This window comes from Schistocerca serialis, chromosome 12 (assembly GCF_023864345.2).
Source record: "Schistocerca serialis cubense isolate TAMUIC-IGC-003099 chromosome 12, iqSchSeri2.2, whole genome shotgun sequence".
Taxonomy (NCBI): domain Eukaryota; kingdom Metazoa; phylum Arthropoda; class Insecta; order Orthoptera; family Acrididae; genus Schistocerca; species Schistocerca serialis.
Window position 1 is genome coordinate 145,690,546 of NC_064649.1, and position 12,221 is coordinate 145,702,766.

At 41.5% G+C, this 12,221-nt stretch overlaps 1 non-coding gene across 1 annotated transcript; it reads left to right on the forward strand.

The window, feature by feature from the left end:
* The first annotated feature begins 9,662 nt into the window (after nt 1-9,662).
* Nucleotides 9,663-9,733, forward strand: Trnag-gcc (transfer RNA glycine (anticodon GCC)). Its single transcript has one exon. It is a non-coding gene; the product is annotated as a tRNA-Gly (tRNA).
* Nucleotides 9,734-12,221: the final 2,488 nt, after the last annotated feature.

Below are 12,221 nucleotides of genomic sequence, written 5' to 3' on the forward strand. Positions count from 1 at the left end.
TTGAGCGCTACGTAACGTTACCAATAAGAAAACATAAACAGCCTACTTACATAGAGAAAACATAAACAGCCTACTTACAGTGTGTGATGTCCTTAGGTTAGTTAGGTTTAAGTAGTTCTAAGTTCTAGGAGACTGATGACCTCAGAAATTAAGTCCCATAGTGCTCAGAGCCATTTGAACCATATTTCGCCTGTCTCATACATCTTGCTCACCAGATGGTAGTTTTGTAAGGATTGGCTATCCCAAGGCCGTCAGTAGTTCTAATGGCATGTTGTCTACTCCCGGGGCCATGTTTCGAGTCAGGTCTTTCAGTGCTCTGTCAAACTCTTCACGCAGTGTCGTATCTCCCATTTCATCTTCATCTACAATCTCTTCCATTTCCATAATATTGTCCTGAAGTACATCGTCCTTGTATAGACCCTCTATATACTCCTTCCACCTTTCTGCTTTCCCTTCTTTGCTTAGAACTGGGTTTCCATCTGAGCTCTTGATATTCATACAAGTGGTTCTCTTCTCTCCAAAGGTCTCTTTAATTTTCCTGTAGGCAGTATCTATCTTACCCCTAGTGAGATAAGCCTCTACATCTTTACATTTGTCTTCTAGCCATCCCTGCTTAGCCATTTTGCACTTCCTGTCGATCTCATTTTTGAGACGTTTGTATTCCTTTTTGCCTGCTTCATTTGCTGCATTTTTATATTTTCTCCTTTCATCAATTAAATTCAATATTTCTTCTGTTACCCAAGGACTTCTACTAGCCCTCGTCTTTTTACCTACTTGATCCTCTGCTGGCTTCACTACTTCATCCCCCAGAGCCACCCATTCTTCTTCTACTGTATTTCTTTCCCCCATTCCTGTCAATTGTTCCCTTATGCTCTCCCTGAAGCTCTGTACAACCTCTGGTTTAGTCAGTTCATCCAGGTCCCATCTCCTTAAATTCCCACCTTTTTGCAGTTTCTTCAGTTTTAATCTGCAGTTCATAACCAATAGATTGTGGTCAGAGTGCACATCTGCCCCTGGAAATTTCTTACAATTTAAAACCTGGTTCCTAAATCTCTGTCTTACCATTATATAATCTATCTGATACCTTCTAGGATCTCCAGGATTTTTCCATGTATACAACCTTTTTTTATGATTGTCGAACGAAGTGTTAGCTATGATTAAGTTACGCTCTGTGCAATGTTCTACCAGACGTCTTCCTCGTTCATTTCTTACCCCCAATCCATTTTCACCTACTATGCTTCCTTCTCTCCCTTTTCCTACTCTCGAATTCCAGTCACCCATCACTATTAAATTTTCGTCTCCCTTCACTACCTGAATAATTTCTTTCATCTCATCATACATTTCTTCATCATCTGCAGAGCTAGTTGGCATATAAACTTGTACTACTGTAGTAGGCATGGGCTTCGTGTCTATCTTGGCCACAAGTTAATATTAAGTCAGAGGAATGTCTCAAAGGTTGTGAATCGCTTATGGGAATTTTATTAATTACGGAATCGGATCCACACAAAAATCTCTAAATTCCATGAGTCTGAACGTGATCTTACAATTTATGCCACTTTTTATCATCTTTTTCTAATATAATTTTTTCAGTTTTTCCTATTCATTTTTAAAATTGCCTAGAGAGATCATATGGTTTAATGTCAATGAAGTAATGTCCTTCAGTTACTTGTTATTTCCAATATACTGTTCGTTTAAGCAGTAGTTTAGTTCGTTGCCGGAATAAACTCACTTCTACCTATTCCTTTATCACTTTTTAATCGAATTACTGTGTGTATTAATTTTGAAAGGTTACAATTATGGACTGAAGTACAGACTGTTACTCACCCGTAACATTTACACAAAATCGCCTCATTATTAAAGAACGTTGCAGTATTGCCCATGAGTTATCTTTAACTCAAACACATTATGAATTTTTTGTTGTTGTTGGGGAACTATGGCAATAGCAAGTAATTAAGAATCCACTTTCTAGCAAAAGTAATGCTGAGTCGTACCAATATTCACCAATTGGACCATGCTTACGATCTAGCAATCAGTATTAGCCACACCAATTTTGACACCATCTTTTAATGAGATTACATTTATATCCAGGATTACGATTAATACAGTACTACAGACATCGTAATAAATGTCATGTACCCTCACCGAAATTGCGTCTTACGATTGAGCCACATTCATATCCATTTCATTCTTGAACCAACAAAAGATACATTCATAACTGTACGCATAAAAGAAAGAAATAATATATTTTTTTTAAAAATTAGCACTTTCAGTATGACATATCAGACAGACAGAGAACAACACGAGAAAATTTTGGCGCCTTTCATTTGAGCGTAATTTTATTCATTTTCATGTTATGGGACATTTTATAGACAACAAGACAAAGACAGATGATGCCACGTAAAGGTTAAATATTGTGCTCAACGTTTTATCCAACACGATGTAAGATCGTTTTTACCTGCTTCATGCTTCATCCATTCTTCATGGGTTTTAAGCAGGCCACGTTCTGGAACGCGAGCTCAAGGAAAAACAACACGTTTCCTGAGCTGAGCAAGATTTCTGATCTTCACCGCGCACCTAACTAAATCGTTTGTTTTTAAAGGGGTACTTGGTTAAGTGATAACGAAAGAGAACGGAGAGTTTCAGGGAGAAACTAATAAATGCTAGACGATCAACGGCTAACGAAATTAGAAAGGTCAAAACGAAGTTTCATCACGAAATCTATCGAGAAGGCTTTGGTGGCCACAAGATGAGACGTTACTATTCAGGCATTTAAACAGTAACAGTCGGAATCTACTCCACCTACTCTTATGATGAAAGATATGAACGGAAAGAGAGCACCTAACACGTATGACAGTTCAATGATTTTGGCTGAATACTTCGAACAATTACTAAATAGTGCGAAATCTGAACAGTATTTGGAACTTGACCCTTGTCCGAGAAACAGAACGCATCTAGAAAATGTTAGAACCCTACATTCAGACGAAGTACAAGCAGCGGTTAATTCACTTCGGAATTATAAGGTGGAGGGTGAAAATCAATTAGCGGTAGAATTTTGGAAGCCTTCAACTTTTGTAGTCCTGTCTTCCTCAGTTGCGTGTAATATTACGGTATACTGATAATTTTTACTTATGGACTGTCTGACAGCAACTGAATAAAACACAATTTTAGTCTCATACGCGTTTCGCCTTTATTTTCTGCAAGGCATCATCAGTGGCCTGGAATATGTACATATGTACATATGTGTTTTATTCAGTTGCTGTCAGACGGTCCATAAGTAAAAATTATCAGTATACCGTAATAACTTTGGAAGCATGCAAATGCCCAGACTATTCTGAATTTAGGTGGACATCTTACTGAAATTTGAAATACTAAGAAATTGCCAGGAATGGAATGTTTCAATAATCCATCCACTACGCAAGAAAGGAGTACACATTGGATCCGAATGATTATAGAGCCATATCTTTGCTGGATCCTACTTACAAAATTTTCTGAGGTTCTGTATCCCAGAATTCATAGACAGATTTGAATTAGATGAATATGGAGCAGGTTTTCGCCTAGGACGAAACTGCCTCAATCAAATTATTAGTCTTAAATGTAAACTGAAACAGCGAAGTGTCAGGAACAAGAAGCTAGTCTATTTTTTAAAAAGCCAATCATAGTAGCCATCGTTAATCTCTGCCGTCTATCCATACACAATTTGATTTACATCAGAAATTTATTAATCTCATTGCGGTCATCCTTAGAAAAAATAAACTCTCTGAACCTTTTTAAGATTCGTACTGGACTTCGACAAGGCGATAGATTGTCTCCAGTACTGTTTAATTGTATGCTTGAGAACGTCATGCGCGAATGGAACAAGGTACGTCCACCATCTATCAGTTTGGATGAAAGATTTGACTTAACTGTCGTACATTTGCAGAACATGTGGCATTGTTAGCAAACAGTGTGGATAAAGCAAAGTTCCAGACAGAAGAACTCGAACGATTAGAACCAAAGGTTGGGTTGCAAATTTCTTCTGAGAAAACTGAAATGATGTCCACCCTCCCAGTTGACACAACCCATGTCACACTCCAAAATGCTCAGAACATTAAGATGGTAGAAAAGTTTACAAATCTTGGTGAGATTATTACTTGGATTGACAACAACAGAGCATCGAGAGAACACTGCATCTGCACGTCTACTCGCCAGCACATAACTCCACAACCGCTGTTCTCCACTGTCATGGTGCACTTCAACTGCCTCGGCGCCGGTTTTCGATAGCACCGATTTGCCATACACGATACACTTACAGCACAGTGGCACGCGAATTGTTTCCGAACTTTGCAGTTTCGGAAATACTTCCACCCTCGGCCCGAAAACCAATGATCGTACCGTCCTGAACGTCAGATAAATCGCTCCGTTTTCGCATTACAACAGCTGCACTGTTTTCCGCGTACCCGCTCCCCAGGTCACACTTTATATACCCTCCACTGCTAGTGCCCCCACCTGTCATCTGTGAGTGGTTATTACGCGGTGACATCGTACATAGGCGATGATCACATTAATTTGAGTGAACCGTCTGTTTCTGGCGTAGATTATACTTATTTAAGATTTTCCCAAAAAATTTGTGTCTAACAACCACCTTGCTTACAGCTATATTTTCGTGGTCGTTCTACCACAAATCACTCCAGAAACTAACTCTAATACACTTTAAGGTTGCGACTGTTTTCTCGGTTTAATCACCAAAGTGTACTCGAACCGGATCTTTTCTTCTACTTACGGGAGTAACATTACATTTATTTATGTTTAGAGGCAGCTGTGAACGCGTGCTCCACACGATGATCATCTGCAAGTTGTCTGCATTTCGTAACAAGTTTCTAAAGCTGCCATCTCTCTTTGTGCAGTATTTCTGTGCAATGATGTTGCCTGCTTAGGAGAGGTCTATATTGAAATTCCCGATACCAGTTTAATGTAGTCGAAGACATACTTGTCAAGTGAATTATGTGACCCATTTAAAGTAATGTAATGAACTGCAGACGGCTAGCTTTATCGTCTCATTTTATACACTAAATTACGAAATCATGCGATTCGTAACATCGTGAAAGTATATTTCAGATTGGACAGTTTTGTCGTTTCAAATCCAGAAAGACGGAAATTTGGTTGTGTAATTCAGTTTTTGAATAAAAGCCGGAAATTCTTACTGTGGATATATCTGGAAAATAAGGTAGAACAACACTGTCGATTATTCAAAAAGTAAACATTTCGAATTTTTTACAACCTTTAGCATGGTTCTGAAGAAATCTTTATGCACGAATTAATAACACTTCAGCATTGGAGTGTTTATAAATGAAAGCGACTGAAATACTAAGAGAATATACCTATACTTTCCATTTTAATAAGTGACTGGACTTAGTTTCACACCACATTTAAAATTTTGTGAATATTTAATTCTTCACTGTAAAAGGTAAAACGGCAGTTACCAATGATTCATCTCTCATTGATACACAAATATGTATGGGCTATCGCTGTGTACACGAAATTTTCATTCAGAGGCAATTGTTTTGTGCATTCTCAGCGGCCAATCACTGTCAATCAACGCTGTATTTGACAATGTGACAGTAGAACTCTGTGTGACAAGAAAGACCATGTTTCAGTGCCAAGTTAGTAAGAGTTTCTGGACATTTTTTCCCAAGCGAGAACAAAAACAACACGATGAGCCAAAATTATCATAAGTATTTTGAAGTTCGCCTCGTGTACTTACTGGGGAAAGTGTATAAGAACTTTTCAATACTACATTTACAGTTTTCAACATGGTTGTTACGCAGCGACCGTATACTGATTTCAACATAGAATTATGCACCCAACCCGTTGCAGATTACTGTTTGGAGCCGTGAGCTAGGTTTAGACACCTGCTAAGGGTGTCTTCGTCAGAATGAAACACTATAAAATAATGCATAGAAAATTAAGCATGACAAAAAACATAAATCAGGATGACAATTTTCATGATGTGCAAAGGTTACTTACGTAAAATTACATTGCGAGAAGGCAATGGCCCAATTTTAGAGCAGCTATGCGCAAGTCAAAAGTAAAACAAAACGTTCCAGCCTTTGGCACTTGTGCCTAACTAGGAACAACCTCAGACTGTTCGGCCCAGTGGCTTACATTACTGCCACGAAAACAATACAAGTTGCGCCGCCTATCGGGCGCGGACACTGATATGTGCCCATTTGAAACAATCTAACAGAAATAATTGAAAAAGACAATTAAACTATTACGTAAAGGACAGAATAATTTAGTCTTTTTATTTACGGACAGCTGTACAATCCAGAAAATATTTTCTTGAAGGTGACTTTAGTAGCACATACCTATGAGATTCGAAGAAAATATGTTCAAATGGTTCAAATGGCTCTGAGCACTATGCGACTTAACTTCCGAGGTCATCAGTCGCCTAGAACTTAGAACTACTTAAACCTAACTAACCTAAGGACATCACACACATCCATGCCAGAGGCAGGATTCGAACCTGCGACGGTAGCGGTCGCTCGGTTCCAGACTGTAGCGGCCACTCCAGCCGGCTGATGTTCAGAAGCCAGAGGGAGGAAAATATAATACAAATAAAGGAATCAAAATTCCTTGGGATTGGAACCATTGAAAAAATTTTTGTTACGTAGTTGTAACTGTTGAAGTCATCGTTCTTAGAAGTATGCTTGAAAATCTCCAGCTCTTAGAGTACGTCGAGCCCATGGCCTTTCTTTCCTCTATGTAAAATGGAAATGTCTCCAACGCTAGTGGCTGGAAATTAGCAGAGGATCAGCAAAAGAACTGTGTACATTAGTGCCTCTTTTTCCAAATAATTGTTCCTTACACCTACCACAACATGACCTTCCAGTTTGTCCTACACAATTAACGGGACACGTATCACAAGTGATTTTATACATTCCTGAGTTGTGTGTAGGAGAAACTTTGGGCTTGTGACTGTGATTGTAAACGAGATTTTTTTGCAAGTTATTGTTCGTGGTAAAGTAACGAGTACAAAAATATTTTCTGGATTCCATTTTTAGGCCCAATTTCGTATTAATTCGTCGTCATCTGATTAAAAAATATGGGTTCAGAGTTACCTTTTCCACGCACAATAACTACAGAAAAAAAAATCCCATTCACAATCTCAAGTTCACAGTCGCTCCTATACACAAGTCACAGATGTGTGTATAATATCACTTGTGATACGTGTTCAAATGGCTCTGAGCACTATGGGACTTAACATCTATGGTCATCAGTCGCCTAGAACTTAGAACTACTTAAACCTAACTAACCTAAGGACATCACACACATCCATGCCCGAGGCAGGATTCGAACCTGCGCCCGTAGCGGTCGCGCGGTTCCAGACTGAAGCGCCTTAACCGCACGGCCACACCTTCCGGCTGTGATACGTATCCTGTTTATTACATAGGACAAACTGGAATGTATTGTAGTGTCAGGTACAAGGAACATTTACTGGGAAAAAGAGGGACTAGCGTACAGATACCACTTTTTCTGCTCATCTGCTAATTTCCAGAGACAAACCGAAAAGAAATTTCTATTTTACATTGAGGAAAGAAAGGTCATAGGCTCGATGTACTGGAAGAACTGGAGATTTTCAAGCATATTTCTAAGAACGACGGCCTCATCATCAATGAACAGCTTCAACAACGTAACAAAATATTTTTCAATGCACTGCTCGTGGAATTTGGATTCCTTTATTTTTACTACTTTTTTTCTGCCTCTGGTTTCGAAATATTTTCTTCGAATCTCATGGATATGTGCTACTAGAGTTACCTTCAAGCAAATATTTTCTGGATTGTACAGCTGTTTGCAAATAAAAAAAAATTCTGTATTATCTGTCCTTTACGTAATAGTTTTCTGTAAAGCATAATAGATGGCTCTTGTTTATACATAATGTGACTACTGTGTATTTTCAGTAATACATTAAGCTCTCGTCCTTTATATTTGTTTTTAAAATTAACTGTCCTTTTTTTCAATTATTTATGTTATAATTTTTAAAATGGGCACATGTCACTGTCGCCCGCATCTCGTGGTCGTGCGGTAGCGTTCTCGCTTCCCACGCACGGGTTCCCGGGTTCGATTCCCGGCGGGGTCAGGGATTTTCTCTGCCTCGTGATGGCTGGGTGTTGTGTGATGTCCTTAGGTTAGTTAGGTTTAAGTAGTTCTAAGTTCTAGGGGACTGATGACCTGAGATGTTAAGTCCCATAGTGCTCAGAGCCATTTGAACCATTTGAACATGTCACTGTCCGCGCCCTACAGGCGGTGCAATTTGATTTGTTTTCGCTGCAGCAATGTAAGCCACTGGGCCGTTGTCTCAAGCTAGGCTCACTTGCCAAAGGCTGGGACGTTTCGTTTTATTTTTGACTTGAGCACAGCTGCTCTAATATCGGACCACTAGTTTTTCGCAATGTAATTTTACGTAAGTAACCTTTGCACAGCACGAAAATTGTAATCTGGGTTTTTGTTTTTTGTCATACCAAATTTTCTGCGTATTAGTTTGTAGAGTTTATCAAAATTTCATTCTGACGAAGACACCCTCAGTAGGTGTCGAAACCTAAGTCAGTGTACCAAAACGTATTTTGCAACCGGTTGGCTGCGCACTCTTATGTTGATACTACATTTACCTGTTGGCGGGAGAGTATGCCAGAACGTGCAAGAGCATAATTTGTTCTGAGTCGTCATAGTAAACTGATTGGTCTTCGGACGACTAGTTGTCTTCCAGGAATTGGCCTATTCTTTCCTAGGGCGCACACAAAAGTCGAGTTCCTGGGAGAAACGGTTTCTCTGCTCTACTCCCAATGGAACGTCAGAAAATGCCGTTATTTGCGCCCACCCTCCGAGCTAATGACTCATAGCACATTATCTCGGAACACTATGAACGTCAGTTCTCAGAGCTTCCGCATATTAGCTGGGCAGGATATAACCACCGTTGTTCAGAAGAGGAGGCATGTTACAGCCATAGGTACACAGACATAAAACACGAAGCAGCTAGAAAAGGCGGTTTTTATTTAGGAAACAAATATTTCTGCGCTCGCTGCGGAGGATGGCCACGCAAACAAACTTGGAAATCATCCAGCATTTCTGAACTTGGAATAATTTGTTTGCCTGTACATGTACATCAGATTTTCTTGTCTTACTTGTTAAAGAGTACTTTCCTCGCGATGAACATTAAGGAGACGAAAATTCTGTATTTACCTCCAAAAGATTTCGACTTCACAACAAGTTCTTCCTAAACTTCTAGACTTTTGCGTAGATATTCTGTACTTTGTGTTACAGCTTGTTATTCGTTATCTGGCAACAGCAAAAACCTTCGTCTTTAGGGAGAGAATAGTATTTGTTACGATGCTGAATTCTATTCCTGCGTTAGCCTGGTTTATCATGTTTTTGTAGCACTAATTTATTCGACTGGTTTTATTTAGTCATTGAATTGTTTTTTCGTCTCAGGGTTCCTGTTTCAGCAAATGAATTCGGTAACCTCACGACCCCTGTGAAATTGCTCCTCCCCCCCTTCCGGCCGATTTCGAGCGCCGTCCTTTGTCACCAGCTTTACGGCTGGCGCAGAGAAAGCGTCAGACCCAACGACCATGACTCGGCACAACGCCCACACTTGTGACGTAGCGACCCGCTTTTCTCAACGTGTAGCATCGGTGGTTCAGTGGTAGAATGCTCGCCTGCCACGCGGGCGGCCCGGGTTCGATTCCCGGCCGATGCATCATTTTTTTTCTTCTTATTCGCAGCTAGAGAACTTGTACCTACTCCCTAGAGACCGGTCGCAGTTGATTAAGAGGAATATCTCTGGTTAGCAACGGCAACAACCATCAGTTTTCGTGTAGTTCTCGATAAATATTGTCAGTTTAGTATCTGTTCACCTCTAAATTGTGTTGCCGTGTGGTTGCGGTGTCAACGCATCACTGGGCGGCGCCTAGTCGTGCTTCGGCGGGTGACCTGCGCGGACCGGCCTTGTTTACGTCCTCGCTGCGACCGGCCGCGTGCTGACAAGTGGGGAGTTAGGCGCTCTTGCGGCTTACACGCCGATTATGTAATTGAAAATGAATCGAATATGGGTATGACGCAACCGCTTCAAAAAGATACTTTGAAGTTCACGTTTGATGAACGCATTGTACGACCTAGAGCATTCGAAGTGGAACAGTTCTTGCGCGATGTAGTAAAGCTCAGTTTCGCTGATATAATTGGGATCCACTTAGCGATTGTGAGTAGCTCAGTTTACGTAAAGACGGTGAATGCTAAATGCTCTGGTAATATTATAGAAGGATGTGGCGGATCTTTTAAATTTAATCGCTGTGATGGAAACGTCGGTGATGTCAAAGTAGCTCATGCAGGTTTCGGGATTAGAACGGTCCGGATTTTTGAATTCCCTTTGAAATAAGTGCGGAACAGATTAATTGCGTTCTCAAAGCATACGGGAAGGTCATTACGGAGAAGTGGACCAACTTTCAAACGTTTCCAGCTTTAAATGGTGTCAGGCAAATAAAAATAGATCTCCAGCAGCACATTCGCTCGTATGTTTACGTACGCGGCTATAGAGCTATTGTGATGTATACAGAGGAGAGTGACGCAGGTACCGGCCAGAGAAGCAGTCCCTCCCATGACGATGACGGCCGTACCAGTGGCATGTGCTACGGCCACCCGTGGCCACACTGCTACGACACCGAGTTTCGCAGCGGTGAGCAGTGGCGGCAGAAAAGACGATGACCAAAGTTTGTCAGTGACCACTAGCTCTACTGAAGGTGTGGTGTCTCCGCCAGACACCACACTTGCTAGGTGGTAGCTTAAATCGGCCGCGGTCCATTTAGTACATGTCGGACCCGCGTGTCGCCACTGTGTGATCGCAGACCTAGCGCCACCACAAGGCAGGTCTCGAGATACGAGATAGAGCACTCGCCCCCAGTTGTACGGACGACATTGCTAGCGACAATACGGACGAAGCCTTCCTCTCATTTGCCGAGAGTCAGTTAGAATAGCCTTCAGCTAAGTCCATGGCTACGACCTAGCAAGGCGCCAATTGTAACAGTGCATGTATCTTACGAGTCTCATTTGTATAGTCAAGAGAGATGTATCACAAGGAGTCATTAAAGTTAAGTATAAAGCAGCTACGTACTTTTCTTGCTACCGTTCAATAGTTATCCTGTTCCAGAATTCACGCCCGTCTGCGTTAGATAGCGTGCCTATCGGCCCCCTCAAAATAACACTGTGTCGGCACTTCTGTCGACACATCAGAAGGAACGACTGTCGTTCCGATGCCTGAAGCGGTGCCCATCACAGAAACAGGAGGTCTTTCCAAAAGTGACGGAACTTTTGAACAAGGTGTACAGCGAGACGAGAACGAGGATGCTGCACAAGATCCCATCAAGGCTTCTGAGGATGAGGAGCGGCAGAAATCCTGATCTTCTCCCAAAAAGCATAAAAAAAACGGAGGATAGCTCCACCTGACGCTCCCCAAAAGGTATAAGCAGTGCGTGAAAAGGCGCAACAAATTGGTCGCAAAATCAGTGGCATGACATCTGTCAATTTTGGCGTTGACCCACAGACCCCGCACACAGCGGGAAAAAACGACTTTCGAAAAGTGAAAACGCAGACGCAACAGGATGGCGAAACGAAACGGTCCACAAGTAAGGAAACAAAGAACAGGACTCCATCTCAACGTGCGCTAGAGATAGAATTGCCTCAACGCAGTCATTCGAGGAACTGGGCAGATCTACATCTACATCTACATCTATACTCCGCGAGCCACCTTACGGTGTGTGGCGGAGGGTACTTATTGTACCACTATCTGATCCCCCCTTCCCTGTTCCATTCACGAATTGTGCGTGGAAAGAACGACTGCTTGTAAGTCTCCGTATTTGCTCTAATTTCTCGGATCTTTTCGTTGTGATCATTACGCGAGATATATGTGGGCGGTAGTAATATGTTGCCCATCTCTTCCCGGAATGTGCTCTCTCGTAATTTCGATAATAAACCTCTCCGTATTGCGTAACGCCTTTCTTGAAGTGTCCGCCACTGGAGCTTGTTCAGCATCTCCGTAACGCTCTCGCGCTGACTAAATGTCCCCATGACGAATCGCGCTGCTTTTCGCTGGATCATGTCTATCTCTTCTATCAATCCAACCTGGTAAGGGTCCCATACTGCTGAGCAATACTCAAGAATCGGACGAACAAGCGTTTTGTAAGCTACTTCTTTCG